Source organism: Simochromis diagramma, unplaced genomic scaffold, assembly GCF_900408965.1.
Source record: "Simochromis diagramma unplaced genomic scaffold, fSimDia1.1 OVJJ01000293.1, whole genome shotgun sequence".
NCBI classification, from domain to species: Eukaryota; Metazoa; Chordata; class Actinopteri; order Cichliformes; family Cichlidae; genus Simochromis; species Simochromis diagramma.
The window spans coordinates 2,420,657-2,447,761 of record NW_024386801.1 but is presented as its reverse complement, the minus strand read 5'-3'; the positions used below and the strand labels follow the sequence as shown (position 1 = coordinate 2,447,761).

Genomic DNA, 27,105 nt, shown 5'->3' with positions numbered 1-27,105 from the left:
CATCCCTGTGTTGTATTCTTTGATTTCAATAAAACGTGTATTTGTTTTTCTTATTTGTCTCATTTTCATTCTTTGTATATGAATAAGACTGTAAAACATTCTAAGCCCCGTTCGGACATTACAGACTTTCAAACTCGCTGATATCTGCTTCCGTCCGCTAATTTCATAAACCTCACATGCAGCTGTTTGCGTTTTGGACGTCACCGATATTGTTTGCTGTTGACGTTACATGTGCTTTTACAGCCTTGCAATGAGTTATGGATTTTCCACAAGGTTGAGTTATGCAAATAAAATACCAGTATTCAAAGTAAACAAGAACAGCTCTCAGGGTTCCTAGAGTTTCAACTGCATTTGCTTCAGTGCTTAGCAAATACAGGGTCATGTCACCAAGCTCATCTATCCTTGTCAAAGAGGCCCATCTGCAGGACTCCTATACTTTTACGATTATGTATATTATGAAACAGCACAGTCTTTCTGTCCTTTTCTTAAGGATTCTGTGGTCTTTGCGTCTTGATTACATCACTGCGTGACCTAATGCTGGTTATCCTAATTTCTTCTTCTTCTTCCTCCTCTCCCCTGTTTCCTGTAGCTAATGATGTAACAGGTAATCTGGCTAGTCAAGCTTACCCTGTGTCAGATAAAGGGATTATTGTGTTGTCCCAGCTGGGCATTTTTGCCCTGTTTATCTCTTCGGGTTAAGGCCATGAGATGGGTGGAATGCAGCAAGACATTATTAAAGTTTATGTAAAGTTTCCTGAGGCAGTTCAGCTGCTAGCAGCAGACCTCATGATGACTGCTGGTAGAGAAAGGAAGGTGCGCACAGGGGCAGGGATTGGTGGAGACACAAGTTCTTATCCTGCTTGATCTCCATAGAAATCTGTACTGTCTTTGAGTCTTTATGTATTGTACAGGTGAAATCTGGTTACTCGCAGACTCACATCCGATGACTTTGCCATTGTTTAGGAATGCAGATAAACGCAAGTGTGACTATATAACAGAACTCGGAAAACTAAAAATATTTTCTTTTACCAACAGATTCTGCAAGAACTGAAGCTGCTATTTGGCTTCCTATTTGTAATATTTTAAGATCAAATCATGCAAATAATAGCCGTGTTTTACATTTCTAGATTTTCTTTATACATACGTTTTGGTATATGACTTAAAACCTGCTTAAAACATCACTTATTCCACCAGTTTTACAGTAAAAATAAATAGAATTTTGAATGCTGTACGTTCTACGCTGTTAGTTCAGATAGTGCTCCAAATATTTGGTAGAAAGTAGTTCCAAAGACCACTTTTCATAGTCTAATGCTCCTCAAACAGAATTGTGCACGTGGTTGGAAGGTGCAAACCCACAGAGATCATTTAAAAACCTGAGTAAGTAAAACCCAAAGCATCTGTTTTCATACATGTACCACAACAGTTAACAAATTGATATGTGTCTGAGACTTGGTTACATTTCATGTGACTTCTCTCCGTAGATTGTTTAGACATACTGAACACTTAGAGGAGCATGCAGTGAGCGGTTAGGTGGGTGGAGGCGAGAAATCTTTCTCCAGCTTCCTTTTCATTTCTTTCCTTTTCATCCTTATGCTCATTTTTGCATTTAACAAAATAGTGTAACACTCGAATGCATTCACAGACACACACACACACACAAAGGCTCTCTCTCTACACAGTGGATGTGTTACACAGATTTGTTCAAGTGCCACAAGACAGGGGTGCAGAGACGGAGACCGAGTCATTTCCTCTAGTAATTAAAAATCTTAATATTAACAACCCAGAAGCCCGAAGCTGCGTTGCACACGCTGCACGCATGTCAGAACCTCCCAGCTTGCACCTGTTATTTAAATTGAACACATTATAGAAGTCATACTTACACATGACAAATGAACACCATAGACTAAGGATCAGAGACTTAATATACAGTGCAGAGGTACAGAGGCCTGAGGAGTTAGCTTATTAGACACTGTGAGTGAAAGGAAAATGAGTTAAGAGTGTCTGAGAAAGAGGAATGGGCTTGTTGATGCGACCAGTGATCTGAAGTGGCCAGGGTCTGTGTACTCTCAGTGTTATCAGTTTGAGGCTAAAGGCTTCTGGCAGAAGAGATCTTAATGCTTCCCAAATGGAAACTTGACTATTAACATTATGTAACTCTCTGTGTTTTCTGTATTCATGTTGGCAGTAAAGCTAGGTACGGCTAATTCGTAGTATCCACGGCTCCACCGTGTTTACGTCTTGATGTTAATAACTCATTAAATATAGATCCGTCTCCATCACGGGTGGTGCAGTCTCTGCTGAGTTTAAGATGAGTCTCTGCTCCACCTGTCTGTCTGTCTCTCTATCTGTTTTTAGCGTCACACAATCAGACAGACAGGACAGGCGTTCCAGCACATTTACCCTGCCTCCGTGCGAAACATCAAGGGGTGTTTTAATGAATGAGGTTGCTATTAGTTACTGTTCTATGAAGCGTGTGTTAAAGTGTACGTGTGTATGTGCCAGGGAGGGAGAGAAAACTAGGTAAATGGCAGGATCGGGTTGCTACGGAGGAAAAGACACATTGGAAAAAGGGGGAAAGGCACATTAGCTTAGTAGTGGCGTTGCTGTTTGTAGCGCTGGTGTTGCTTATGGGAAGATTGTAAGAAAGTAAAAGTAAGGTAGAAGAGGGCTGAGGGACGGAGGAAGGTGGAGGGCCGGGTTGCAGAGGGCTGTTGTTTTGCATTCCTTGCCAATGCCTGGAACGGTGCATGCTTACCCCAAGCAGTGGCAGATTATTACTAATGCAAATGACTTTCATTAGCTTCAGCCTGACTGAGTGGCTGTTGAACACCGGTACTTCTTTTTGCTGACTTTCGAGTTGATGTATTTTTAGCTTCATGTGTGGAGCTTGTGACCAGTAAGGGCCAAGGCCAACCTTTTGTTGTTGACTGTGAATGCTGAAGTCATTAGTTATTATCAGGACTACTGGCCTGTGTATTCACCATGGTGCTTTTTATGACAGTCATAACACCTTAGTATGCATGACAGAATCCTAATAACCTGCTTCTCATTTATAATTTGCCTCTGGGCAGCTCTTCCATGTGTCTCCACAGAGCAGTCAGGAAGCAGGAGACATGTAGCAGCTAAGCTAATTAACTACCAGTAGTCAAGCATATGGATTGGAACATATACAGCAGTCTGAAACTGACAGTCAGCCTGGCAAATAATACATGGGAAATATTTAACTGTTGAAGAGGCATTTGATGATGGATACACCTATGTGTGTGTGTGTGTGTGTGTGTGTGTGTGTGTGTGTGTGTGTGTGTGTGTGTGTGTGTGTGTGTGTGTGTGTGTGAACACACCTAGTGTGGGACCGAGTGTTTCTATGATAAGACGGTGCTCTCTAAGTTTCTCCACATCGTTTTATCCTGGCGTCTTGTCTTTGTTCTCCCTCACAGTTCAATTTCCATACATTTCCCAGGATATTAAGCTGACGGAAATTAAGCTGCCTTGATAAAACACAGCAAGCCGCCCACTCAGACTCACTAAGGCTGCAATCTTGCTGCTCTATATTGATTGGCTTATTTGAAACACAGGATTTTTCCTCAACAAAGCTTTTGGGCTGTTTAGCAAATGATGGCACCGCACAAGTGGCAACTTATTCAACCTTACACGTGTGCGTAGCGTTGCTGTTAAAATTATGAAGTGGGGGCCCATTAAAATCGCCGGGCTTGTATGATTTCGTCTGCCGAACAATAGATTTTTCTTCTCATTTGAGCCTGAAAATCATTAACAGGACAGGTGAAATTTCTCACAGCAGCAGTCCTGTAGTAGTTTTCCTCTTTGCCACAGATTTGTCTGCCTTTTTTTTAATTTCCCCGATTCAAGCACCAGCGGGTTGGCAGGGTGATAGCTGCCATCAGCGTCTGACTGGCACAGGTGCCCCCGGGTCTAAATAAATCATGAGGCCTCCTGCTGATCCCCTCCCTCCGCCATTCCTGTATGCCCACTATCCCTCCACAGGGAACTCCAGTAAGGGAGCAGCCCCCACCACCGCATGGTGTCTTGGCTCCTTCCCACTCTCCTTCCCTTTCTCTTCTCTGCCACCCCCCCCTTGCCTTCCTCTCCTTCACCCCCACCCCCCTCGCCTCTTCCATCCACTTGCATGAATATTTAAAAGCTAACGCCACGATGGAAAATATGCAGCAAGGGCAGTGAGACTTGTCAAAGAGAGGAAAAAAAGCGAAATGTTCATTTTGGGACCTTGAATTTCCTAATTTAAGGCAGGCCATGTGATGAAATTCAAAGTGGTCTAATTACAGAGTGTTGTGAAGAGAGTCGAAAAGGGAGAATTTCAACAACACACACTGAGAGAGTGATACAAGCAATAGCTGTCCAGCTGGGGAGAAGACTGGGAGTACTGGGGGGGTGGTCAGTGGGGACCAGCAGTTGGCTGTGTGTGTGTGTGGACTGATTGCCCCATGACAGAGAATGCCTGGTGTGCAGAGGCCCATGCAGGCTCCCATAAAGTTTTCTACAGAACAAAACAGACACATTTGTTTTCTCAATTGCAGGAATTCGCTAATGTGCATATATGAGGGTAAATAGTTTGGCTAATTTTCTGGCAGGCAAATGGGCAGAGTTCTACATTACTCGTCGAGCCAGCTGGGGCCCCTGTATGGAGGGAAAATGAGGCTTTGATTAGCCCCACCCCACCATCTCCATATCAGTTTGTATTTAATATCGTCCCTGGACAAACACAGTAATTTGATTTTCTCGAAACTACCGTTTTAACAAATTTATCTGCTTGCTTTTACGTCCCGCGTCTCCCTCCTGTTTTTACTGGTTTGAAAGAACATGTTCGACCACAGCTCATCTTCATGGTGACAGTTGTCGCTCTATAAAAACGTTGCTCTGTTTCATTGCAGATGGCAGAATTAAACGAGGCTCTGTTCTTACCACACAGGCTATTTTCAGCACCGCTCATAAAGTCATAAAGCAACATGCTATGTGACTTTTAGAGTCTGATTATTAACACTGCACTTTTATCGCTTTTATAACACTCTGAATAACAAGCATTTAGGTTTGATGGGTGACGTGGAAAAGTTTCCCTGCTTTAGTTCTGAATGCATTTAACACAGTGATTGTTAACAGGAATTTTCTATCGTTTATCGGACGTTCAATGCTCGACTCTCAGGAAAACAAAGATTCGATGTAGCCATCTGTTAGCAAACTTTTGGCATAACTGACGTCAGCACTTTAATTCTTTTTTTGACCTTGTGTCACATGTGGATGTCCCCAGGGGTTCCTGAAGGTGAGCCAGAGGAGCTTCTCATAAAAATTGCTTTTTTGGAATATAAAAGCTGCTCTAGATTATTTTGAAGCTCTATTCTTGTCATAAAATGGGTCTCAAGAAAATCCTATTTCACCCGAGCTTGATAAATAATTTAAAATGACTAATAGCGCCTTGTGACGGGGAATGTATCGCTGTGGTGTATCAGATTGCGGTGGTTTTGGCCTGAGGCGTAATTTGTTTGGAAAAATAATTACTCCTGTATTGGATCCTGGTTAAATATTAAAAGGGTTAGCATTAGGAATGGGGCGGCATCCAAGAGTGTTTTGGTCGACTTCTGAGCAAACCCATTGCTTTCGAGACGTCTTGCAGACAGGCTGAAGTGGTGTGAATTTTATTGGTTAATTCAGAGTACTACATTGCTAAATTTCATAAAGAAGGGCATTGCAAACTAATGAACTTTCTCTGTGTGCTTAGCCACTAAGCTTTGAAGACTAATCCCAGCGTTTTATGAGCGAAGAGCGTCAGATTGTCTGTTGGGTTCAGCTGGTTATTAGACGCACAAGCTGGGAGGCACCAAAAGAGCATTAAGATGCTATATATCAGCTCACGGAGGAAGCAAAGGAAGTGTTCCAGTGAGGGTGCAGATAAAAAAAGAAACACTATATAAAAAAAAAACTGGAAAAAAGGGAAGAAAAAAGACCCAAAAGATCAAGAGAGGAAATTAATCAGTATAAATGTGAACAGTAGCTGCTCAAGCGTACAAGGCAATTTGGCCTGCGCGTTGTGTATGTGAGTGGCTGATTAAACAGAGGATATGTTGTGTGCTGCTACACAGAACATGCTCCATGTTTCTCAAAGCACATAATGGATGTGCAGGATCAACTGATTTACAAAATACTATGAAGCTTTTTGCACGTACAGACACCTACACAGTAAACACGTGCAACGTGACACCAGGTGTGTTCCCAGTGGCGTTCGCTGAGCTGAGACAACACAACATCTCAGTGTGTATTATCAGCGTGAACTGGACGTAACTCACGTCACCCCTTTAAACACAGCAGGGACACCAGGGAGGCAGCAGCACCACCACACAGTCTTTCATTACAGCCAGAATCTATATATCATCAAACAGATGGCTTCTCTATAAACAAAGACTGTTGTCCTTGTAACCAGCGTGAGGGAGTTAGAGGCCTTTTCTCCCCTCTGTGATGTTTCTTGGCCTTTTCATATTCACCCTCTTCTCTATCTGCCATCGCTGCCAATCAGCCTTTCGAATACTGTGTAGGTTTTACTTGTGCAGCCAGAGCAGCTCTGACCCATCAAGACGTGGATAGCACCTCTGTGTGTGTGTGTGCGTTGTCTGCAGCAATTTTTTAGTGATTGGCATGTGTCAAACAGCCATCCACGTCCCAAGTTTTTCCAACAAATAATTGCACTTTAATGAGATTATCAGGGTTTTACAGTTTTCGAAACCCTGAAAATCTCAGAAGTATCTCCGATGCACGGCGTAGAGTTTCTGTGTATGCTTCCTACACAGAAATCAAAGCTCATCGCACTAGGCAGAGTTGTATTACGCAGATTGGTTGAGATGGAGCCCTCGATCCTGCGCGAGCTGCTTTCAACTCACAAATAAGTGTTATAGTCTGATATGAGTGGCAAATGCCTGTAACTTAAATAATATGTCCTTGAAGCTTTTATGAAGGTATACAAATCAAGCCTACCCCCCTTTTGTCCCGTGTTTTTGCTGAAATGAATGAAAAAAACATTTGCATGCATCATTTCTCGAGTTCTAAAAAGAGTCTCTCTGTTGCAGCAGTCGTCATGGCAACCAAGGCTCTTGTTCCAAAAATTGTCCATTTGCCTCTGAATGTCCGACACCTGAACTAGACCACGGATGTTTTGATCTTCCTCCTTGTCCCAACCGCCAGCTGTGTACTTTAGGGACGGGCAGGGCCCTTGAGCCACACTCTCATCTCGCTGCTATTGTTTGCCCAGGTGGGCCAGGACGCCCTATCTTTCTCTCCTTCTCCTGCCTTTTTCTATCACGTCCCCTCTCCATCGCTCCCTCACTTCTCTCTGTCTTTGTTCCACAGGGACCTGTGGTCCAACTGAAGCTCTCGGTTACACAAAGAAACCCAAATTGGCTTTCATCTGCAGCCTGTTACCAGCTGTGTACATTGTGCATTTGTGCTCTCTCTCTCTCTGTGCAGAAAAGTATAGATTTTACCCATGACATTGTTATTATTATTGGCTTTGAGTCATAGCTGCCCCTGCAGAAATGCTTGCCTCTCATATAACTCCTTGTGATGTCTTATTAAAGTTTTGGCATGTCTTTGTTAGCGCTTTGCGCCCCCAATTTGTGGTTTTGAAGGAAGTTTAAAATGCAAAAATAATTCTATTTATAATAATTCCTCCATTGTGAGCCGATATAGCTCCTCTCTGCAAACCTCACTTTTAGCGAGGCAGAAATCTCCCTGCAGACCATCTCGTTAATGGATCGACATGCAACAAAGGGAAAAGTGATTCAAACAATCACCCAGGATGTATTTTCACTATTTCTATTTTAGAATAACACCAGGCAGCTCTCTTTCACACACTGCTGTACACACATGCACACACAGAGTGCACTTCACTAGAGTCGGTACTGACAATACTCATCGCTTTAAGTGTAACAAGACTTTTGCAGGAAAAAACATATAATTGCTCTCTCAGTCGCTGTCGTTGGTATGTCCGATTGAACGGCCATAGCAGTGATTGAATGCAGAGTAAACAGCGAGCTGTGTTCGAATTGCAGACAGAGGAAACCAGCAATGTCACGTGTCCCTTGTCAGAAAAGGGCCAAGCTCTTGGCATAACACATGTTGGTGCTCGAGGAGCACAAAATGCTCCAAAGTCCCAAACCAGTCCTGTTATTCACAGTGTCACCATGGTGACAATGAGGCTTTGAGTCAGAAACAAAAATGTGTTTTTTAGGAGCGCTCATTCCAAAAGTGTGTGTAAAGGAGAAGGAAGGATGGTCCGCTTAGTTTAACCAGCGTTTCTGCCCAGGTCACAGCTGAGAAAACAGAACTTTCACGAGGGATGCGTACCCTTTCCTCCCTTTTCCCATCTTTACCTGTTTTTACAACTTTCTGTCTATCTTCAAACTGCGTTAACCTTCCCCTCTCCCCTCCGGTGTCCTTCTTCTGTCCACCTTGAGCCTCCTCTCTACATTTCCTTTGTCCCGACCCTCCTCCCTTTTGCAGGTCTGCCTGGCATTTCAATCATGACATCCAGACAGACCGAATCTCAAGAAGGAGAATCTCAGAATCTCAAACCCTTGCAGATGTCCACAAGAGCAGGAAGCTTTAGTACATGCGCCAGTGCAATATTTATACATGAAGTCTTTGCGTGAACGTGTTTAAAAACACTCAAAAAGCCTGTGAGATGCTTTCAATTTCAAGAATTAAAAAGTGAATATCTGAATGTATAGCATGTTGTGTAGCACACAGAAGTGAGTCTCTTCTATCTTTTTGGCTCAGTAAACAGGTGGTTTAGGGAAAAGGAGGTCAGATACTTTATTTCGCCGTCTTTTGTTCGTGTGTATATGCTAACAGGTGCAAGCTCCTCTGAAATATCTGTACCCACAAGCTTCACAGGCGCCCGTGCTGCTGACGAAGTTCACTCTGCTGCTCTCGAATCAGTCAAAGGCAAGCGTTACCGCAGGAGGAGAGAGTCTAACAGACTCCTTGAGCTCATGTGCACGTCTTTGTGCTCGGCTCTTCTCTTTGAATCGTCAGTGCACACTGCAGCTCAAATCAATCATAACTACAGCACCTGTTCTAAAGAAATGCCAGCATCAGTTAAAAAGGCCGTCTGTTTGTTTGTCTGTCCTTCTGTCTGCCTGTTTTGTTTGCCTTTTCTTCCGGGAGCAGGGAGAAAAGGAAGAGAATGGATGACTAAGTGCAGTGAATCATAAATGATTTGCGGAGTTTATCAGTGCACGGGAGAGCCTCACAGAACGGCACCAGCTACCTGTCACATTTCTGTTCTTTCTCCTCGTTTTTTTTCAAATGTAGAAAAGGTTCTGTTCTCTCTCGCTCTCTGCTTCACAATCTTTACAAAGTCTTGATTTATGAAAAGGAGCCATTTTATGGGGCTAATTGCACAAAGCAGGCTGCCGGAGCACCTGACGACAAGTAATAACAGTCCTGGAATATATAAAACCGAAGCAGGACTGACTCTGAATCAAGGCAAATTTTTGGGTATGAATGTTGAGTAGATGGTAACGTGGATTCTGCTCTCAGCTTGTGAGTCTAGTTGGTTTATTTCGCAGCACATGGGGTCTACAGGGTAGAACAATACACAATGAGTTATAGATTATTTCTGCCCAAAACATAGGAAGGGAACCGTGTTTGCTGGACAGCAGCATGCTCCAGCACCATTCCCGCCTCTTTGCCCATTGTGAAGCTGGAAGTGAGGAGTGCTATTTGCATTACAAGGTTCCTGCGGAGCAGAATAAAACGCAGACAGAGCTGTGAGCAAAACGAACACTCTCAGGGTGGCCCTGTGCTAATTGCGACCGGGGTGCATTTACTGATTATAGTTAAGTGGTCCAAAATGGTCCCCTGCTTTCTGTTCCATTGACCCACTCCCTCTCCTGGTGGACGCTGTCAATAGCAGGCTTGTTGAGATGCCTTTCCACTGAGGGAAGAAAACAAGGTCCAATCGTGCCTGTCTCCTTGCTTCATCTCCCTAAGCAGATGGGGGAGGGTGAGGGGAGGTTGCTGGGTTCAGAGGGAGAAAGTGCTGATTTTCAATCAGAGTTTAGAACAAGGTGATCAAAGGAGGGGGAATCTCATGAAGCTACTGGACGAGTTTTAAAAAAACTGACAGGTTGGGGAAAATGTATTTTAAGTTCACGTCCAAATACCAAATTGATTCTGCAGCAGCGGCTAAAACGATCTTATTTAAATGTGAGCAATTACTGAAAAATCAGGTTTTTAAAATTTTCTGTATCTTTTGTCTTTTTGTGACCATATGTGCAGCTCATTACTATTCACATCGCCTGCAATAAGATGCAAGTGTGGTCAAATGGAAATTAATGGAATGCAAAGTGGAATGTAAATGTTGCTGCAAAGGGAGGCAAGCTGAACATCGGTGAAAGATCCTGGATGGCTGCATGCACAGACGGGACTATGTCAGTGTTTTGCATTCCCCGTCTTCCCTGTTGCCTGCGTCGTAACAGGAGGCCCCGCAGTGGGAGAGCAGGCTTGGGGTGATATAACAGCCACTGGATCACACAGCCTTTGATCTCCCTCCTGGGTTTCTCTGTGTCCATGGGATAGTCTTTAGGCCTACTGATGAGGAGGTGGGAATCTAGTGCTGGCTCACTAACAGTTTTATCTGCACATCTTCAGCCCGAATGTCAGTTGGCTATGTCTGCGGAGTATTGGTGAACTTGTCTTCAGTTTTAATTATTCACATGCATGAATATAGGATAGTGCAACAGTCCAAATTCATTCCCCATCTCTCGATTGCTCTCCTTCGTACCCCGGGCTGACCGTAACAAAAAGAAACTTTGAACCTAAACCAGAAAAACATTTATCTCTTTCGGTCTTACAGCTGCTCTGGTGCTTTACATAACCCCAACACAGTGATGTAATTCTCTTCCTCTGAATGCTGGTGTCAGAAACAGAGCTTTGTCCCTCTTGCAGTTCAGTCTGCCCCTGTGCCATAATCTCTCTCATGCCTGGCTTGATCTGATCCATTTTATGCAATTAAGTGATGTCACCCTTTTGGATTGCTAGCAAGGACTATATCACTGCAGCCCTAATTTCCCTAAAAGTAACAAATCCTCGAGGACCTGCGGTTTATTAAGGCTGTTATTTACATAGCTTACAGTTATATGAGGGGAGATATTAAAAGTCAGAAAATAACAAGCTCCATTACATAAACACGGAGAAGTAAGCGGGGTAGAAAGAAAGTTACTTTTATTATTGGAGCTAGCAGAATTACAACATGCCAATTAGCGAGTTTTTTTTTATGAGTTTGGCTTGCTGACATGAAGGGATTTGTTTGTGTGCATGTGTGCGCACGGCCTTGTGTAAAAAAAAAAGAGGTTAGCCTTGTGTGACTAATAACACACAACCTGTGCTTTTTGAGCCCAAATACTAACAAGACCACATAGCAACCAGAGGAAAAAACTCCCATGTTAGCTGGGTGGGATTTCTTTTGTTTGTGTGTGTGCCTGTGTGCTGTTTGCACTTCTGTATGCACATCTGTGTGTACACGCACAAACAAACATTCAACTGTTCTGGACGATTACATTTCCAGGGCACGGTCAGTCGATTGTATAGGTCCATGCATCCGTAATGTCTAAGGGAAGGGAACGCTTTCTGGCAAATGAATGCACCTGACCTACAAACAGACAGGGATCTGCTAAAAGCAGACAGACCAACGGGAGGACAGACAGACGGGCTGTAAAGTTAGCCGATTGGTAAGAAACAGACAGTGAGACCTACAGACAGATAGAGGGCACAGTCTGGCTGCAGGGAGAGATGGGCCTTTTGAATGAACATTTAGGTTAGACAGACTGGGTGTCAGGCTTTGCCCTCAGACATATATCAAGCACAGAACCAGCCATCCAGGACACGTCACATAGCTCAAGGCCCCGATGTTGGTCCTCCTGACTGGGGCAGGCTCTCTGTCTTCCTCCCCTCACAGGGGGAGAGGTCTTTGGAAGTTTCCGTGGTTGCATAGCTCAGCTAGACCCATTCTGTGTTGTTTGTCGCCCATAACACACAACATACAATTATTTACAGACTTGAAGCACAGGCACTCCATTGGGTCTGTTCTCATTTCATAGCTGGCGTGACATTTTGGCAAACGTGTGACGGGAAATGAGCTTCGGTTTGTGTTTTCTGTGTCCCGTTCACCATTCGTGATGATAATGAGGGCGAAAAAGGCCAGAGGAGAGGGGTGGGGTCAGTATGCTAATAGTGGGTGTACATTTTGATGCTCCACTACCAGCATGGAGTGGTTTGGAGATATGGGCTATCATTCTCCTCCTCCTTTCCCCTCATTATCCCCTCGCGTCTTTCTCTATCTCTGTCCTCCCCCATCTCATGCTTACTGCTCTCATCCCTCTCTATGCCCTTCACCCCCCCCCCACACACACACATGCACTCATACTCCATCTCCCTCATGGTACTCCTCTTCTCCACCCCCCAAAATGCCCCTCTCCCGAATATGAGATACGTTTGCTTTCCTCCACCGAGGTGCAAGAGTGGGACGCGTGGCGTGCAAACTGCTGATGTGTTGGTTTCTGGGTAATTATAACATCCCTCAGTCTCCAAGAAAACTCTAAACTAATGTTTAATTTTCCTCTCCTGCTCAAAGGAAGCCCTCCTTTGTTATTGCCGTGGCAATTAGCTGAAGCCAAGGCCTAGGCATTTCCTGTGATTGTTGTGATTTGCATAGAGAGCGAATCAGCGAGTATGAAGACCCTATAGTACCTCTTTCTCCTCACCGCCGTATATACAGCCGCCCATTCCTCCCTTCCAATTGCTTTCCTTTGCTTCCCTCCTCTCTATCTGTCCCTCTTGCTGCGCTGCGTTTCCATCAGTGGCTCAGCACCTGACACGCCAACCCTGGTGTCTAATACCTCGGTACATCGTGACTGATTGGGAGGAATTGACTAACTGGAGGGCACAACACAGTGATTGTCTTTTTCTTCTCCAAAATGAAAGAGTCATCGGGTCACGTGTCTCTTTCCTTCTCGATCCCTAATGGTCAACCTCCAGCTTCAGCCAGCAGCTTCTAATTAACTGCCTGTTAGTAATGTAGCTGGTGGCATCCCTCTGAGGATGGCACTAATGGAAGTTGTTAATTGATGGTATAAACATACTGCCCGTACGGTAGATGAAGATGTTACATATATGAGCCGGCCAGCTACGTGCATACAGGACACATGCACACGTTTAAAATTTGGTGCAGCGGCATGGAGGCTTGTGTGTAGTTAATAGGTTCATCATCAAAAAGCAAACGGCTAGATGTCAGTGACTCTGCTGTTTTTACATCCTTAGTGGTACCATTTACTAGCATTACTGCATCATGGCAGCTTTTGCATTTTTCTGATCTGGTCAGATAAGAAATAGATCCATCCTGACTGTTTGATTTCAGGGTGAATGCTGCTGCCGTGCTTTACGGGTCACTGCTCCGAATAATTCAGACTTGGTTTGTGTTTCTGAATTAGTAACGATGCCGCATGGTTACCAAGTATTTTTATTTCTGTGGAGTTTAGTAGCTCAAAACTATCCTTAATGAACTACAATATTTTGGTTAATTTCAATAAAAGCCGCCACCCTCACCTCCACCCCTTTGCAGCTTTGCTGAGCTTTAGTTTCATTAGAGTACCTGAATGAATTTGCATTGCTTTATCAGCACGTGCCTCTGTGTCTATTCTTACTATAATAGTACCGCTGTGTGATATGATATGCACATTTCCTACACCACTTCTCTCATAGGCTCTCATCAGATTATTAGAACTGGTATTTTCCCTTTTGTGGGTTTAATGCTGAGAGCTGTGGCTTCAGGGAGCCTATTTAGTCATGAGAGCGATAGAAAGAACAAATGAGAGAAAGAGGGGTAGGCAGAGAACTAATGGTGAGATTGAGGGTAAGCTGCCGGGTCTGTTAAACCTGAGGAGTGGCTAATCCATGAGATGGTACTCTGCGCTCCTCTGCTCTGGCCTGGTGTGGCATGGTCGACAAGCGGGCACATCCAGGAACCCAAAAGTCAAACATAAATCTCCTGATCTATATTTCAAAGCTGTGAGGAAGTAGTGAGGAATTCGGTAATGAGCTCCCATCTTCCTTTTGGTAGCAGAAGACTCTCTTTGTGGAACTAATTGAAAGTGGCATGTGGAGCAACGGGAGCTCTTTAGGGGCTGCGCTGTGTTTCAAGGGAAAGATAAGCCTGCATGCCGCTGTGGCTTTTGTGTCACAGGTCTGAAATAAACAGGTCTCTTAGAGGAAGAGTGATGCACTTTATGGCTATCAGTGTGTGTGTGTATGTGTGTGTGTGTGTGTCGGGTGCGTTGTGTTTTTGTGCCATCGGGTTGTCTACAACAACCCGTGTCCATTGCTTAAATTCCACCCCCTACATTCTGCATCTTTGCTCTTTCTCCTCTTAATAAATCTAGTTTTCTGTGTCAGCTCATCAGAGATGGGGTGTGTCTGTGTGCGCGTGTGTGTGTGCACGCACATTTTCACAGACAACCAATTGTTATTTGGGCTCTCTGAGCACAGTGGAGGAGCAGCTCTGATGGGAGAGGGGCTTTCTTTATTACAGATATGGAAATGGCCCAAGACGTGTGCAGTTGCACTGATATACTGCCTGGCATTTGGTGAAATAATGAAACGCGCCGCGGCCCCTAGTATTTATGGACACATAAATAAATTCACATATGACTGCAGACATGCAAATACTAACATGCATATTAGTGCACATAGTGAGTTGTCCGCATACATAAGCATTTTTTGTTCGTTTGTGTCTAATTGCAGCCTTCTTAGCAATTTGCTTTTGTGCTTGCACATCTGGAGCAGAGAGCTGTCCGCTCAGATGCTCTCACCAGGGTCCTGCTTTTTGTTTTTAAAATTTTCTGTGAGCCTTCACAACAATTTATTACATTATATGGTCACTTTCATATAATGACTATTGTTGTTGTTCACTGGCAAAAGCCTCACAGTCACAGATGTTATTAGATTATGTTTGTTTTTACCTCCGATGCACCTTTGAAAGAAACAGGAGCATCAAATGACATTCAGTAATAGCAAAACTTGAAAAGATCTCATTAGTGTGCCAGCAGCTTTTTATCATCTTTATCCAGTGTTGCCGCGGCCTCGGTCACTTCTGTCTGACCTTGTCATGTTTCCTGCGAGTTTGCTGATGGAACCAAAAGTAGGACAGTTTTATCCTGCAGCGCAGTTTTAAGTTCTGAGGCGGGGGTGAGAGCAGGATAGGGTCTGTTTTGGGGTGACCATGAGGAGAGAGGAAAGGGTGGAGATGGTGAAAGTCTGCCAGGGAGTTAGAAAACAGCCCAGTGCCCAGCTGTGAAGCTCCCCCAGGGGCTTTGGGAGGCTGTGGAATGTGGCTGATGTGAGTCTGGTTTGTGCTGGAGATAGCAAAGGCCTGGGGCATGCAGCTGTGAGTCGTAATGTCTGGTAGAAGGGTGCGTGCATGCCCATACCATCTTCTTAAAAGGAAGGACGCCGCAAGATTATTTGCGGATGTGTTCATGTCTTCGTTTCTCTGCGCATATGTCACCTCGCGGGTATGTTTGTATTTATATATGCAGTGTTTATGACCCTCTACTGGCCAACGCTGAGGCCCCATCTCTGGGAAATGCACAACAGTCAGACTCATTTCCTGTTTAAGGGTTCAGGTCACACTCTTGTGCCTCACTCACTGGAGACGTCTGGAATGTGAGACAGGACCAGATTACGACACGCTACCTCCCTCAAGGATTGGTTGGTTTGCCCGTCAGAGAGCAGCTTTGTTCCGAGAGAACATTTCAGGAGGAGACGACAGCTCGCTTTTGTTCTGGAGATTTCCTGTCCTGTCCTGGGCAAAGGGTCGGTTAAAGTGCACGGAGGAGGACCACTCCCTTGTCACTCCCTCCTTTTTTCCCGCCACGCGAATCACCGCTTGTCATATTTCCAACCCACCGACCAATCGCGGCGTCTCATGTGTCTGGGGGAAGCGGTCTTATTGGCTGTGCTGGGAGGGTGTCTGGGAGGTCAGAGCTGTGTTCATTTCACACTGTGTCCATTTGGACTAATTCCAGCAGCACCTTCACGGTGCTCGCTGAGAGAGCAGGGAAAGAAAGTTGGTAGGGAGAAGGGCACGAAAGAAAGAGAAGAAAAGGACGTTTCTTTCTTTCTTTGTGTGTCAAACAATTTGTAAATACATCATGTTAAACACTAGTTTAAAATTCACATAGAGTCCAGCACGCTCCTCCAGTGCTGCTCCTCCACAGTTCACTCTTGTATTGTTACCTCCAACTCTACAACAAAAGGAAATGTTCGGAGCCAGAATTCCTTTGTTGTGCATGTGTGTGTGCTAACTGAGAGGGGACGGTCATCCCTCTAGGCAAGGTAAGGTAAGACAGGAAAACACCTGGTTAGGAAAGGCAGTCATCAGTTATATAGGTGTCACGGGACGTGCATATTTGGGTGGAATGTTTCAGAAGGGGGGGAAAAAGCCGTCTCTGTCTCGTCATGCATCGTGAAAAAGACATTAAAGCAACAATTTTCAGTGTGAGGTGGTTTGAAACTTTATTGTTTGACTTGTAAATGTGGATTTTCCCCTAGTCTGTATCAGTATAAGTCGCTTTCTCTGATGAAAAGATAATATGTGCAAATTATATTTAAGGGCAATTTGCTTGTTTACTTAGTCACTCGCTCAGCTTCTTTATAATATAAACTTCCTTGCGTAAATCATGTCTGTGTTTGGCTGTCGCAGAGATTATTATGAAAGAAATAATCAACTAATGTTATTATCCAGTCGTATATTGTCATTTATAAAGAAAATTGTTACTTCTAATAGTTACAGCTGCTCTATTTTTTAGGATTTGCTACCTTGATAATGAAACTGATTGCTCAAGTTATCATTAGTAATTGTCATGTGTGTTAATACCAACAATGATTCCTCGGATTACTCATTTCTGTCGTTTTCCTTCTTGATCAGACACATAAACATATCTAAGATATTCATGCTCTGCTCAGGCGGGGGCGTAGCGCTGAGATAGCGCAGTCCGAGTTTCATCCAGATTACTGAAGATGGAATGAAATCTGTCTGCTGTCGTTTTGAGTGAGGCCACGGGCAGCAGAAATAATGTCATTTTGTCCCTAATAATTGAATCTTCAAGTATAGCTACATGAAAAGGATAACGCTGTATTGATTTTTGCCGTGCAGCGATTGTTTTCCTTCGATAGACAATGTATGGCATATTAAACGCTGAGCCTGCCTTCATTGTTTGTCATAGTCCTATAGGGGTGGGAGAAATTAACACTCTCTTTATGGCAAAGGGAAGGAAAAACAATCCAGGAGTATTGTCATTGAAAGGTGATTAACTGTGACTATACTTACAAATGACTGCAGGGCGCTGCTGCTTGGCCAAATTAATTACCTGTCATTGTGACTGATTGTTTTTGAAGACAGCTCTTCGTATTGTTGCCGGCTGTATCGAAAGAGTCGGCCCTGCATTTTCACCAGACTGTAAGAACACAAATACAAACACCGGTGATCAAAGGCAAAATTACAGTAAATGGTGTGTTCCTATTTACTTTGACTTTTTTTTTTGTTGGTGGGAAAAGAAAATCTATTTGTTGTGTCTTAGAGGAGCGTTGCTTAGATTGAATGAACATCAGAGACTTTTTTTGGACTATCGTTTTAATGCGGTGCGCAGCGACGTGCAGCGTGCCACAAAATTTGATGACGGTGTGCCAAAGCTTCAGAGAGAGAAAGCATCTTCACTTACACGACTTCCGAGGCTGATCTTTGCACAAGAAACTGTATCTCTCATTGTCAAGTATGCAAAAGCACTAAAATATCCGTCTCCTTCCATTTGTCCTAGTGAGGAGGCTGATTTGTGACGAGGCTACAAGGGAGCAGCCTATTTGTCCAAATTCCTCCATAAAGCCTTAATAATCCTGCTGTTGTTTCTCTATGTGATGACATTTCTAATTCTTGTCAGGGAAGAATGCAGCGTGACAAACTGTGTTAAGAGTGTGTGAAGACACAGCAGGCAGGCAGGACGCTGGGGCACATAGAGGGACATGAGTCGTGCAATCACAGGAGGGATGGCTCGCGATCGACAAAGGCTTCACCTTTCCCATCGGATGCTCTAGAGGACAACCATGCGTGTTTAGGGATGTGTGAATATTCCTGCATGATTATGTGATTGCTGTCATGCATGTGTGATGTTAATTGTTGCAGAAAGGCTCAGGGGGGTCAGTCTTTGTATTGGATTAAGGCCTGACCACATCTGGGTGACAATCTGGATCAGCCGCTGTCAGTCTGTTCCATCCACTCTCTAATTAACCATAAGCCCGCTGCACTCTCGGGACCCTACTGAAACACACATGCACCACAGAGTAGCACTCTCCACAGAAAGATGGCGAGGGATGCAGTGGAGCAGACAGATCGAAGGAGTGCTGTAAGCCAGGGGAAGATTATCCAGGAGGACTCTCCTTGTGTTAAATTTTAGAGAGCGATGGGGAGCTGCTCTCTTCTATAGAACGTGCGTGAGGTTTAGTTACTGCTCTGTGCAGCCCTGTAGCTCGTGGTGAGGCAGTGCAGCCTTGGGCACCGAGAATTCATGTCACACACAGCAAAATTTGATTAGGCAGGAGATGGTATTACTGCCTGACCTGGTAGGAGGAAGGAAGAGGGTAGTCAAACAAGGGACGGCGATAGAGAGAGGGAGGGAGGGGTGAAGGATTGAAAAGAGGTCTGGGCGGAGGTAGAGAAAGGGAGCTCATGTACTGTAGCGTACATGCCCCGCACAAGCCCGGGTGGGGGTAAGGCAGAGGGGGATTTTTCAGTCTGCCTTGCAAATTTCTCCCCATGCTCTCTTTCACTTGCCCCAGAAATAAGAACCCAGTCAAGCAGAGCAACGTGTATGATTGAAACTGCGTACGTGCGTGTGTGTTCGCCTCTGTGTTTGTGTGTGGCAGGTAGACATATGTCATTACGACGGGTGCACGGCACCCCTGTGGCTCCTAGCTATATGTTCCCAGGAACCACATTTCAAATGGGTTTTGGGCGTCTGTTGTTTTATCACATATCCAGTATGCACGGCTCCACTAGCCAGCCACATTGACTCTGCCCTCTCTTTCTCGCTCCCTATCTCTTAATCTCTGTCTTAGTTACCCTAAATCAACAGAATGGGACATATTGATGCAAAGCCTTACAGTTTCTTGCTCTAAACCGTATTGGACGGGAGCAACTGATGGAGAAACAAATGGCAATAACGCAGACAAGAGAAAACAGACAAAACCGCAAGTGAAAGAGGGAGACAGTCAGTCAGTCAAGCAAGCAGATGAGACTGTGTTTGCCTTGGCCGGCGGTTTACATAACTGTCTTGCTGTGTGTTTCAACTGAAAGGCTCCAGCGCAATATTATTATATGATATACGGTATATTTTCCGTTTTCGCCTGGGCTCTGGGCTGTCCTGTTGTGGCTTGCACTCTGCTGGATGAATTCTCAGACTTTTCTTCTGATTGCATGCCAGCGTCAGATGGAGCTGAGAAAGAGGTTTAATTCTAGCTGCCTGAATCTCCTGTACACTCCAATTTGCTGAAGTGATCAAGCTTGGGTTTAAGCATCTCGCAGCCATGAGCAGACGCAATCTCATCTGCCTGACTCACCCCATGCACCCGTCTGCACAGTGTGTCTCGCTGCCCGTTATGCTGCTTTCCTGTCTGTTGTTGTGAATGTTTCACCCACGGTGACAAATGTGCCAGCTGTTTAAACTTGTTGACTGAGCGACTGCGGTTCGGTCTGTCTGCTTTTCTGCTCTCTGTTCGGTTTTGTCCGCTCATAGTAAGCTCACGCTTTTCCTCTGGGTTTGATAATGGTGACTAACAGAGTATGAGGGCGCTCTAGCATCTTTCTGAAGGGTCAGCGGTGGCGTTTTAATACTTTCCAAGAATCGTGTCTCACTCATTTTTAGGTTATTGTTCAGAGAATCAAACTAAATTTATATTTACATGGAAACTTGAGCTCGTCAGAGCAGAGCTGATGCCTCCAGGTTGGGTCAGTGTCAGGCCAGTGGCTACTAGACTGGCCTAATAATGTCGGACTGTCATTGCGCTACTCTAATAGGCACAGAGAGACTTGAGGCTCCCTTTTGGCATCCCCTGAATCTTCTCTCCAGGCTGTCTGTACAGACAGCACCACTGTATGACAGATACCCATCATTTACTGATGGCAAATTTTTCCCGGCACTCCTTCCTTTGACGAGACAGGCAGAGGGACAGAATATGTGTGCATATGTAGGTGTGTGGGTGGGTGCTGATCGAGAGGGCATCCATCTTCCATTGTTGTGCCCACCCCGCCCGATCCATCTTTCATTCCTTCATCTCTTTTCTGTCATTTATCCCCCTCCCCCTGTCTCCATCCTTGCTGAAGGAGGTCTGTCCCTTTGACCCCTGTATCAGGCAGTGAGGGGCGGAGTATAGAGGGTACTGCCGAGAGCCCCTGAGAGCACAATCATTACAGGTGAATATGAGATGCATTACTGATAGGAGCAGCTGTGTGCTGGAGAATAATAATAACCACAGGAAAGAGGTAATTACCAACTGAGAACGATGAAGCAACGCATAGATGTTGAACTGAACAACAGAGCTGCGCTGTAGTTGCAGTCATTGTGTTTTGTTTTTGCACATGTTGGGCTTTCTAATAAAAAGCGAGACAAGAAGGAGCAAGGGCAGGTGAGAAATGGGACTGTACCGCCTTTCCTAATAGGAGGAGTCGCCATAGCAGCAAATGTATTACGAGGACACTAAAATATGTTTGCTGTTCTGTTATTTAACACTAGATCTGATATGTTATCTAATACTGCTGTGAATACAATGATTTGATAACAAGCCTGTATGTAATGACAAAGGTTCATGCAACGTGACAGAATGCGGCATATCCTGTGTGCTAATATTGACTGTGCCATGCTGCGACAATGTGCCATGTGTGCCACAGTGACAGGGGTGGCTCTCTGCCCACTGAATATTTCACTATATAAAATGCCTCAAACAGGAGGGAGGAGCTGTATGTGAAACGGTGAGACTTGGTAAAGGATAAATGTATAATGTGTAAATGCTATGCTAACTCTTTGTTAGAGTTTCGAGGCTGCTGAGCTGAACCGTGCTCCAGATTGTGTCGAATCAGCACACGCCCAGCTATCACGCATAGTTTATATTGGCCCGCTTTGATGCATTTGGAGCTCTGTAATCACAATTTCTGTAGAAGCTGAGTTGTTGTTAATATGTTTCTGAACATTTGCCTTTTTCTTTCTGCATTATCGTCACGGTGCCATGCTTTTGAGCGACTGCTTCTTTTGATGTCGATCCCTCGCTTTGCATGAAACATCCTTTCTCCGACTTTCCTTCCATACGCGTTTGTTTGCCTTGTTGCAGTGCATTGCTGGACTCACAGGAAATGCTAATATTTTAACACCTAAAACAGTGACAGCCTTGTCAGCGCTTTTGCTGTGCCTTTTTCTGGGAGTAGGGGAAAGAAAAAAGAGCGAGAAAGAGCCCTGTTTTCAAGACCTTGAACACCAGGAATGTCGCCCCTGCTTAGAGAGCAAGACAACATCTCTCAAGGACTCTGTAAAAAAAAGTTTGCCTTGTCCAGATATCCCCCGCCCGTTTCTGCCTCTCAACCACCTGGAACGCGCAAGCTCTAAATTTAAATGCGATCTGCAGTCCCTGCCTGCATAAAAGCAAATTTACACAATCTTTGCATCTCACGATTGGCTTGTGCACTGTACAGCAATTCCTAATGTAATGGGAGCAGGCGGTTTGTGAGGTGTAGTGTACTGTATATGTGTGTGTGTGTGTGTGTGTGTGAGTTGGAGCCACAGGTGCACGGCAGGGGGTGTAACTCCGCACATTGATTTCACAGCCAGCGACCACCATGCAATATATCTGGGAAAGTGTTTCTCTATGGTGCACCTTCAAAGAGGCTGTGGAGGAACCTTTGAGGGCATGAATATGTAGATGAATACCCAGGGGAAGGAAGGGAGTCATTCACAGCACCAACCCGAGCCTTTTACATTAAGCAAGGGCAAAGCGTGGGATGGGGGAAAGGAAGAGAGGGGAGGAAAGGGGAAGAATTGAAGGGGAGAAAGTGGAGAAAAGTCAATGGCAGGCTTTTTTCTCATGAAGTGCTTTTTCCTGTTTGCACTGGGCAGCCATCTCCGTCCCCTACCATCACTTTTTCATAACTGTGCTTTCAACCAGCATACGATTATACTGGCTATGTTTGCTACTGTACTTTTTTACTTTGATGATGCCTTCTGCTCTTTACCTATTACCGCCTGGCTATTCAAGAGAATGTGGTTACATAAGAGCCGATGACGAAGTCTTTGAGATGTAAAGGAAAAGATCAAACCCATTACCAAAGACTGGCTGACTTGTGTGTTTGTGTGTGTCTGTGTGTGTTCTACATTTGTGCCTATGTAAATGCTGTCTGGTTCCGGGGATCCATCAGTCTCCCTTGTGGAGCCAAGCTAAGGGAAGGTCAGCCTGATGGATACATCCTGACATCCACACACCCTGTGATGTCAACTGTGTGCGTGTATCTGTGTGAGCGCATCCGTGTGTGTGTGTGCGTGCGTGCGTGTGTGTGTGTGGGCTGGCAGGCCAGCCAAGCGCAGGCACTGTTCAGCAGAGCAGAGGGCGGACAGGCGAGTGGGGAGGGGAGCACTTCCCTGGCCTCGGCGCCCTAGTTTGAGGGTTTTAATGCAGTGTCTGTGTCTATGCGTGTTTGTTTCGGGGCTGAGGGGGGCAGGGTGCTACTGGCAGTGGCGTGGTAGGGATGGTAAGTAAGGGGGGGTGTGAGGTGAGGTGTAGGGATTGGGTGGGTTGGCACAGGGCTGGGTGAAAGGGCTGAGGTGAAGGGGGTGGGCTGGGGTGGCAGAAGAAAGGCGCCATTCATGAGTCGTGCCATCTCTGGCTCCTAACGGGGCTGAGGCTCATCAATGACCAGGCCAGCTGGGAGGATGTCAGTATGCACACACTCTCTCTCTCTCTCCCACCCTCCTTCTTTCTTTTGTCAAGGCCCAGTGCTGTCAGAGACTCTAGCCAGAACACTGAGGCCTCTCATGCACTTGGGTCCCCATTCAAATCCACCGAGAGCCTCTAGCTAACCGGTGTTTTGTACACCGTCTACACTGTATTTGACATGTATGGCCTGGTGCACTCTGGTGGAAGAAGCTCACCGGCACCCCCAAAGAGGCACTGCATGTTGTAGCCTGACCAGCTGGAGATGAGCTGGGTGAGGTGGAGCTTAAAGTAGAAAAAACTGCTAACGCCAACTGAATGTAGCAGGCTTTAGAAGGTGTGTCCAAACCACAACTGAGGTGTTTGGATGCACCCGATGATAAAGAATGTACAGTAGTTTTAGTCACACTACAGATGGCAAAGTGGAATTTCTTTGGCTTCATCATCAGGTTTACATTTTGTTCCAATGATATAACCTGTATAGATGACAGGAGAGGGGAGAGTTAATGAGTTTTCATCTGATATTTACGACCAAATACCAGGAAAACTGCAGTTCTTATTAGTCTCAGCTGCTGGCTTTGTGTGTGTTTTGTGCTTATCAGCAAAAGTCAGCATGCTAATGTAGTTGGCCAAGATGACGCACATGATACATTAAACCAAGTAAAAAAACAGCATCTTGGTATACTGTCAGTAACAGCACTTTACTGGACCGCAAACTCTGAAATCTGATAACTTGGCTCGCAGTTTATAGTATGTCTGAGTTTTTATCTCACAAGGGAACAATGACACACAAAACAGTAGATCTAAAAAGGATTACAGCTATATATATATATATATATATATATATATATATATATATATATATATATATATATATATATATATATATATTTTTTTTTTTTAAGGACTGTAATTAAGTCTTGAAACTTTTCAATATTTTGATAACCAACGATTCAGAAACCAAGACTGCGACCACAAACCACCTGGCTGCTCGTGCCCTGTTTTACCTACAGCAGAGATGAAGAAGCCATCCTGTTTAGCATGAAAAACTGAAATGATCCTGTACGCATGAATTGTCATATCTTGTGTACTTAAGAAAGGGGGACAGGAAAGAAGCGAGGCTTGCGAGCTGTGCATATGTGTGTGCTGTTTATCACTGCCAGGGAAAGGCCTGCATCATCAGCAGCTGTGGGGCGCTTTGCATGCAATGGCAAGACATGCATTGGAAGGGGGAGATTTGCATTTGTGGTTTCATATCATGAGCAACAATGTTACTCCCTCTCACTCTTCCTTCCTCCCCTGCGCTGTCTTTCTTTGTTTCTCTGCGTTTCGCTGATCTGGAGGAGCTTTCTGTGAGAAGCACAGGGGCACTGAGAACAGCATAAGTAGAGCAGTGGAGCAAAGCTGAGAAAGTTCAAGCTGAAATGGATCCAATTCTTTCAGTCAGACACAGAAATAAAAAAAAAGCTTCACGTGTATACAAGAAAGCAATCACTTGTTGAAGCTAATATTGCATTAAAATCATGACAGACACCCTATTGAGCCAAAATCACTAAAAGTTGTAAAAGAAAACAAAGGGTGAAGCTGAAGGTCCTGTGGTCTGCATCTGTCCAGTAGAGTCGCAGTGATTTAGGGGACCATCAGATGAAAGGCTTTCCTGTGTCTTTCATCTTCACGTGCATTTTGAAGGGTAGAATTTCCTCAAAAGCAGCCTTTATTGTGTGAGTAACCTCCCCTCTTTTTGAAGCTTGTAGTGGCTCGTATTTCCGGTCGCTCAGATTTAAATTACTTTTATTTTTTCTCGTGGAAAAATCATATTCATGCAAATCAGGTGCTATATGTTTGGGGGTTTTGTGTAGGAATATGTGAAACCTATTTAGATGACAAATGCACCACAGAACTGCCTGTTTGTTGGTTTCATTATGCTGTGAAAAAAAATGCACAGGTAATATTAATGTCACAGCGCTGCCTGCTTCTATTATCGACATCTGCGCTGACAGCATGATAAGCTAAGAGCTGATGATGCTGGGATGTAAACAGAGTGGAATTCTTGACAAACATCTGTTTTTTGTTCCGTGTTTGTCAAACAGTTTTGCGATGATATAGTTTTAAGGTCATTTGATGTGAAAACTCAAAACTGCCCCATACTTGAAACTTTGCTGTAAAGTGGGAGGCACTTTTGATTTCCTTGCAGAGTTTGTACAAGCTTTTGTTTTTGCTGGGGCCAAAGGGGATGCGGAAAGGTCAGTTCTAACACTTTTTGGGGTATCCTTGCCACCCTCTCCAGCGGTGTATGCTTTTACATATATGTCAGCAGTTGTTAGTCCCCCTCCCCTTGTCTTGAGTGAAACTCCAGTCATTCTAATAGGCTGTTTGAGGAGGGTCGTGCTGACCCTGGTCCGCGTGTCCATCTCTTCACTTTTAAGTAGTCCTTGCTGTTCCTTCTGATATAACCTCCTAACAGACTCCTTTACGCCTCTCTGGCAGCCTTTTTGACAGATCTCTCAGCTGTGCGCTGTTGTCTTTGTATTGGTGTGTAATGCTGCCCTAAGATACTGTTACTAGAGTGTTGTCTTGGTGTCTGTTCCACTGCTGCCCTTAAGACCCCAATAACCACTTTCTGTGACAGGAGTTCTTCACTGAGCAAAGCGCCGCCTCCCCTTTTGCTTCATTTTTGCCTGTGCCTCTGTGGAACTCTGTCTTCCTCTTGCTCCTATTTTCTGCAGTATCTCATTGTCTGTCCCTGTGGTGCCTTCTGCCTCTATACATTAGCCGTATCTGAGTGTACAATGAATCGCCTGTGCCCTCTTTTCATTTCACCCCTCATCAGCGAGCAATGAATAGGGAGCAGGGGGGCTACAGTTGGAAATTTGCTTTTAAGTATGCGAGGTATGCTCATTCATTCTCTTCCAAACCCCCTGGCTGCCCTCAGACCACTCGCCCATTGGCCCCCTACCGTTCTATGAAGTCCTATAACGTACCCCGTGCTGTTTTCCGCATTCTCTGTTTCCCTGGTTTGTTCACTTCCAGCGGGCCCAAGGCCAGACCCCCTCATTTCACTCTCCGTGACCAAAAATCTGTGAGGGCAGGCTAGTTACCATGGTCACAGCAATCATCAGTATGGATTTGAAACTTTCCAGGATCCGCCTCTAGCTCCTGTGAACTGTGTGTGTGAGCTGTTAATGTGCTGTTAATGAATGAATTTCAATTTTCCTATTTCAGCTTAAATTTGTTATTCGGAGCTAAGTGGCTACATCTTACCAATAGATAACATGTTAGACCAGAGACACTCCCCACCACCCCATCCCCCAACCTGCATGGTGATGACAGCCACAGAACCTCTTGAAAGTGCTTTGGATTGTTAGCGAGCAGAAACAGTGTGTTCTTGGTTATTTTAAGCCCCATCAGAGACGTGAGCTCACAAGAAGTGTATTAGTCTTTCTGACAGGACATAAAATGTGTTGAATGAAATTTGGGAATTGTTTGGGACTGCAGTGGTGCTCAAATACCTAAAACAATATTTCTTCCTTTTTATCAAATCATAGCATTTATCTCCTTTAGAATTCCTACTTTTTTCTCTGTGTTTTCCTACAAACAGGAAAAGCCTCTTTGTAAATTAATTACTGGCATTTTTAACTGTACTGTAACTTAATTGAATAATTCCTTGGTCTGGTTACTATTTATATTGGTTTTATTGTTCGTGTCCGTCCATCCATCTGTTTTTCATCTAATTGCTCATGCTATAGTTGCCTAATTCTCACTTTGGATTGTGAAACTTCAAATAAAATACTACTCTACTGCTCCTCAGTGTCTGAGTAGCAGAGATGGGGTTCAGTGAGTGGCGCTCGTGCACGGTTATCAATCAGTTTTGTGTCTGCAAGGTGCTACTTTGGAGGAGCTTAAACAAGAGATATGAAAAAAGGGACACCCTGCTGACTTTAGAAAAATAAATCTCAAGGCTGCGCTGAGAGATCAATGTTAAGACAACAAAAGAGCCTGCAGACATTGAATTCAACGTCTTGGTGTGGAACTGTAGGTTGCGTGCATAAATCCGGACTTGGT

The 27,105-nt window shown here is 44.7% G+C and overlaps 1 protein-coding gene across 3 annotated transcripts in view; it reads left to right on the top strand.

The window, feature by feature from the left end:
• The window catches only part of hipk2 (homeodomain interacting protein kinase 2), a 65,860-nt gene that overhangs the window by 18,273 nt on the left and 20,482 nt on the right, over positions 1–27,105 (top strand). The gene's annotated exons all lie outside the window — the stretch shown is intronic.